Raw genomic sequence first — 6,867 nt, 5'->3', positions numbered from 1 at the left:
CCTCCCTCCCTCCCTCCCTCTCTCCTTCCCTTTCTCTCTGCTTTCTTTCTGTCTCTATTTCTCTGTCTCTGTCTCTCTCCCTCTCTCCCTGTGTGTGTGTGTGTGTGTGTGTGTGTTGTGTGTGTGTGTGTGTGTGTGTGTGTGTGTATGTTAGAGAGATACAGCAGCAGTGAAGGAAAAGGTCATGGTTGTGAGAGGGAGTGGGGACCTGGGATGTGTTGGAGGGGAGAAAAGAATTGGAAATGCTATGAGTATATAAATGACGTTTGCAGTTCTCAAAAAATTAAATGCAAAACAAATAGTTTTGCTGGGGAAATTCAGACATAGTAGCGACTAACAATTCCTTGAATGTTCACATGTAATCTCCAGGTTTGATGGAGAGAAAAACGCTTAAACTGACAGTGACTGACGGTGAGTGGGACAGACGGTGAGCCTGACGGGTGGCAACAGCCTAGCTGTGACAACCTAGCGGTGATAACTTCACGGTGACTCTAGTTGTGTCATTGTTTCTGATAGGACCTTTCTGATGGAGCAAAGTCATGTGTAGCACACACTGCTTCCACCTGTATGTTAATAGGTAAGATGAAAACAGTTTGCTTTGACATAGGCAGGTAAACTGTATTTTTATTTTCCAGTGTAGTAGTAACCTGTGAGCACTGGCCTTTTAGCTCTGCAAATTATACTATAAGAGACTTAATTCTCTGTCTGTCTGTCTCTCTCCCTGTCCCTCCTCCATGATTATGGTGGCGTAGCACACTGATAGGTATTTTTTAAAAGGCTGAAGAGTAAGAAATAGCAGGTGTCTTCCATGCATACTGTCATACCTTTTGTCTCAATGATGCTGTTAAGTGGTGATGCTTAAAGGACTGGACACTGACAGAGTAGAGGTCAATTTGTCACAATGTTGTTTTCCAACCAAAATGCTTAATTACCTTAATTACCTGTCTTCTGTTGTTGTTGGATTTGGTTTTTGCTGATTTTGCTGGTATTGTGTATATGGGAGTCAGTTCTCTTTTACTACAGTGTAGATCCCAGGACTGAACCCAGGTCACCAGGCTTGGCAGCCAGCTCCCTAACCTGCAGAGTTACCTCATTGGCCCCTGCTTCCCTTTTTGTCCCTTTGGTGGGATCTGCCTTGCCAGCTGCCTGTGGCTTCACAGTGCCTTAGCAAGCAACCCCACGATGTCATTCATTCAGGTAAATCACTTAGGAAGAGGTGTGGGTGGATCCACTTCATGAGCTGGCCCTAAGCAAAGCATAAAGGAGAGAGGCCCCGAGCACTGGCAAGCATGCACACATTCATCCTCTCTGTGACTAGATGCTCAAATTCCTGCCGCTTCAACGGCTCTGTAGTTGAACTTTAACCTGGGACTGTGAGCAAATAATAATTAAGTAGCTATTAAATAATACAAATGTAATAGAAATTTTAATTTAAAAGAACAAACTTATAGGTAGTAAATACATGTAATATTTTTGCTCATAATAAATATCTTAGAGTGTCATATTTCTCTTAAAGTAAAAGTAGAAACCATACAATATTATTGAGAAATGGCAAAGATTTAATAACAGCTAGTTTTAAATAGTTGAAGCTGAAGTATTTTATTTATATCGTACCAAATTTTGGGATGTTATTGATCTGACTGAAAATATCATGAAATATTTTTGAGGTTCAAGCATTTTGGATTTGTATGCTAAATCAGATGGAAAAGTCTAGTCAATACTTATTGATCTACCATAAACAGTACAATGAAATAGTTATTTGATGGTAAAACAAGTCATTTGCTTATTGACGTTTGAAAGTAATTTTTGCATTAAACTTAGAGTGTAAAGACCTTTATAGGTTTTACTGCTGTGGGCAGTACTTGTTACGAGTGCTGTGCAGCTAAAAGGACTTATAAAAGAGAATTTAAGAGCTGATCAAATGCAATCAGTGCAGGCGCGCTCAAGCTTCCTATTGCTTGGTGGGACCTTAAACAATGAAAGGAGTGCAGAAAGCAGAGCAACAGCCTGGCACACAGTGCTGACACACCAGTCTTAGGAGGGGTACATTCAAATGTTGAGCATTTCAGACATGATTTTCTTAAAACTCTCACAACTTAAGGTGCCCTAGAAAGTCTTCAGGACTTTGGCTTGTGTGGTATCTAATCTGTACTCCTTGGTTTAAAGTTGAAACCAGCCACTTTTTGAAAATAATACCATTTGAGTTAAAACACTCAAATATGTTTTCTTGAAATTTTATATAGTTTTGTGCCTTTCTACAATGGTTACAATTATGATAGAAACTTTTTTCCATATGGAGATTAAGCTCCACAAAATAATGTTTGACTACATATACGAATCTCTTTAAATCTTAACTATGCATGAACATGCAGAGTAGTCAACTTTTGTTATGATCAGTACCCTGATAAATCAACGTACAAAGGGGAAGACTTGCTTTGGTTTGTGTGCTTTAATTCATGGACATTTAGCCCCATTGCTTTGACCTTGTAGTGACAAGCACATCACGGTAGAGGGTGCTGTAGAGAAAGTCTTCTCAATTCGTGGTATTCGAGAAGCAAAGAGAGAGGTAGGAAGGCGAGCCTCCAGTATGCTCTGCAAAGGCATGTCTCCAATGACCAAATTCCATTCCACTAGGCCCCTTAAACTAAAGGTTCTACAATCTCCCAATAGTGTCAAAGGCTGGAAATCAAGCTTTCAGCATTTGGGCCCATGGAGGACACTCAAGAGCCACCCTACCATGGTATAATAATAAACAATGACATGTGTAAAATTCTATCCAGTGGCTTCTATACCAGGAATGTCATTCAGAGATATTAGGAAACTTGTTAGCATTTTCCTTATTCAATGCAGAACTGCTGCTTCTTATTTTTCCAAGGGGGAAAAATGTTACTGTGTGTGAGCAAGGGGAACTCTAAATTCAGAAAGAAGATGTAGAATATAATGGTATTTCTCAAGAACTGTTATAAGAAGTGACAAACCACATTTGGTAAAATTCTGCTGTAACTTCCAATATGCCACACAAGAAAACAATTTGTTAGGGATTTAGGTACCAGTGTAAGCTAAAATAGACATATAAAGGCAAAAATGGAATGGTGGTGCTCAGCATTAAATTCAAGCATCTCTTGGTGGCTTCAACAAGTAAGGTTTTGGGTAGGATAGTGTATCGGTTACTTTTTCTGTTGCAGTAAAAATAAATAAATAAATAAAACTTGACCAAAAGCAACTTCTAGATGAAAAGGTTTGTTTTGAGTTCTGGTTCCAGAGGGATAAGAGTTCATCGTGGCAAGGGCAGGGCAGCAGGCGGCAGGCATGGCAGCAGGAAGCTGAGCCATCTCATCTCACTGCACATAGGAAGCAGAGAGAGGGAACTGAAGCCAGGAGAGGCGGTAAGCTCTCCAAAGCTGCAGCCAGTGATGTGGGCTCTCCAGCAAGGCTGCACCTGCCAAAGATTCCATAACCTCCCAAACAGTACCACTCACAACCCGAGTGTCTGGGGGACCCTGCTCGTTCAAACTGCAAGTGGGAGTGCCAGGTTAGGTTATGTCTTTCAGGAACTCTTGTCTAGGAGTGAAGATGGATAAGCACAGATTCTTTCTTTCTTTCTTTCTTTCTTTCTTTCTTTCTTTCTTTCTTTCTTTCTTTCTTTCTTTCTTTCTGTCTGTCTTCTGTTTGTTTGCTCGTTTAGTTCTGTCACTCATCGTCATCAGCATCAGGGAGGAGGGATTTTCTTTCCTGATAGTCTAAATTACAGGCTTTAGCTGTTTCCCATCCAGCTCCCAATCGGTTCCCAATCCCCTCTGCTTCAGACTAAGTAGGTCTTTAAGGTCTGCCACCAATTCAGCACCCTGATCAACCCTTAGTCCCCGGGTACTAATCTCTGGCCCACCAGACATTCAGATCTCACTAGTTATCTGCTTCCCACCCCTTGTATAGCCAGTTAGCCTAGAGCCTGGCACAGAACAGATCATCGCTGCAATATAAATAAATAACTTAACCAACAAAAGAAAGAAAGAAGAAAGGACTGAGGATGTACTGAAGGGGAGTGAAACATACTGAAGAAACAAGCAATATCTTCATGAAGTTCCTGAAACCGGCCAGGTTTACACTTTCTTTCCCTCTTTAGCTTTATATGTGGTAAGAACTGTTGAGAAACACACTCTGCCTGGATGAGGCAGAGAGCAACTGAGCTGCACATTATGTAGTAAATTTCAAGTTTCTAGCTTTTGTGAGCCATCAGCAATGCTGGGGTAGGCTTCAATGGCACAGCTATATCTGAGTGGTTTCTGTTCCCTTACCTTTCTTCTGTAAATGACCCCATAAACCCTTTGCTTCACTAAGTTGGACTTTGGTGGCATCATTACTTGATCTGTCATTAATTGACTGCCTGGGGTAAGTAGACTTTTCTTCGTGTTTTCCTAGGGACAGTGCCTCAGTTATCCCTGCACTGAAGCACACTGCCCTCCCCTTTCCTAGGCTCCCTGTATTAGTTACACTGCACTGAAGCAAACTGCTCTCCCCTTTCCTAGGGACAGTGCCTCACAGTAGCTGCACGAAGCAACCTACAGATGTGTAATGTAAACACAGCTTGGATGTTGCTTCAGTTCTCCCAGCTGGAAACTCATAGAGCTGGGATTTGTTCAGGCATTTTTATTAGGCATCGTTCTCCAAATTCTATGACCCTAGTCACTAACCTGGGCCCACAGAGAGCGTGCATAGGATGGTAGGGCCTATACCACCGACTCAGTTAATCATATCACATGGGAAGAAATGTCCCAAGAAGGGAAGCAGCCTTCTCTGATATTTCCAAGCCACCTTAATAAGTAGGACACCACCTCGTGATAATATCAATCTATATGATTGGCAAACTATGTTTATGGTTGAAAATTTTAACACCCACCCAAACTAGCCCACACTTCTCACATGATTAATGTGATGCTCATATCACCTCCTGTGAGGGACAACAGTGTATCTTTACTAACATTTTCTCTCTCCAGAAAACAAAACAAACAAACAAACAAACATATAAACAAACAAACAACAAGCGCTCAGCTATCTGTTCAACATGGCTTCCACCACTCGGATTCTTCTTTTTTCTCCGTCCATAGTCCCTGGGGTGCCTCTTCTTGCTCAGTGTCACTCTTGCCAATTCTGGCAACTGAACTAACAAGTCTTATAGCTTACTTAGAAACTGTTTTTGAGGCAATGAAAAAGTATATTTGTGGGAAAAAAAAAGAGATCCTTGAAATATATAAGATATCTTACTGGGAGAGCTTAGCCTGAGTAAGAGCTTATAAATAGATGTCCCCTTTCTGCACTCAGTTCTGTACAGAATTCATAGAGAAGCATATTTTAACATCAGCAGAGTCTTGCTCCTTTGATACTGCCTTCTGATTTCCTATTAGAAAAAAATAATGATTTCAATTAAAAAACATATAAATTTTAAAGATCATCAAATCATAACACCCTTTGGAAAATAGTTCAGAATGAGAGATGGGCCTGGGAGAGCCACGCTGCTGAAGATGAAATCAGCTACCATTGTAGGCATTATCAGCAGATGCAGTTCATTCTGCAAGTCGTTAGAAGAGACATTCCAGGAATGCTCATCTGTGTCATGCCTCGCTGATCCGACAACACACTGCAAGGGGAATAAGATATTTTCAGGAAACTTGACAGACATGCAATGTATTTATTTCTGACTTTCTATCATCCTTTCTATCACTTCTGCTCCAAAGAGAAAAGTTGAAGTTATGAGTGAGAATGGTGTTTTCCAATAGCTTATTCTTCTAAATATTGATGAATTTTTATAATGAAAGTATTTTTACCCTATTAGTGCTACCTAAACTAGGAAGTAGATGATTATTTAATAGAGCAAAAAGCAACCCACACAGTGAGTTCATAGATAATATATGTGTCTAAGAGGTTATGTAGAGAAAAGCAAGGAGAAGAAAAAGTTTTTTGAGTGAAACTGAAAAGCATAAAAATTGAAAAAATAAGGGGGTGGGAAGAGCAAATATGATAAGCAAGACTGTGAAAATAACAAAGTATGAATTGTCTTGTAAATTGCCTCTGGGGGCTTATAATGATAAAGGCCTGGTTGTTTGCTGGAGGAGGAAAGTTTATAATCAGATTGAGTAAGTATAAGTTATCTAGAAGAGATGATCTCACAGCTGGGGCAGGTGGAGGGTGAGCCAGTCTCTGGCAAGTACCTACTAGCCAGGGCTAACTCCAAAGGGAAGTCCAGCGTCATGGCCACTCATCACCAAGGACCAATACAGACATGTCTTCTGTCTTTCCAGGGTACCTGACTCCTCCTTGCTCACCATGCAGACTTTGTGATGTATAACTGATTTTCTTCCTTGAAAAGAGAGTTAGGGCTTTGATAAGATAATTTTTGTTGTATCTTGCTATATTTGGGATTATTGAATCTCAACCCACTTTAACTAAGAAGTCCAAGATGAAAGCAGCAGCAGACGTGGTGTCTCCTGAAGGCCCTCTTTCCTGGTTCACAGGTGACATTTTCCAGATTGTCACAGAGTGGAGGGGTTGTAGCATGCCCTCCTGACTCTTGTAGAGAGATACTAATTCCATTCATGCCAGCTTTCCCACAAAGGCCTACCACATAGTCCCTCAAGGGTAGGCTTCAACAAGGATTCCAGAGGTACCCAAACATTTAGCCACAGCACTGTCTCATGCATCAGTTCTAGTGACACCCACTCTTGGCCGTCAGTTTAACATGGATTATGGTAAAAGAGGCAAATGAATTAGTAATGGTAAATTAAGATTTTACAGAAGTGTGATTGATTGTGGTAATAGATACAAAGAGAGAGCTCCACACTGATACTTTTTTTCCTTACTGGAGGATTTCTT

Source organism: Mus pahari, chromosome 20, assembly GCF_900095145.1.
Source record: "Mus pahari chromosome 20, PAHARI_EIJ_v1.1, whole genome shotgun sequence".
NCBI classification, from domain to species: Eukaryota; Metazoa; Chordata; class Mammalia; order Rodentia; family Muridae; genus Mus; species Mus pahari.
The sequence above is the reverse complement of the archived record's forward strand: the minus strand, read 5'-3'. Positions refer to the sequence as shown.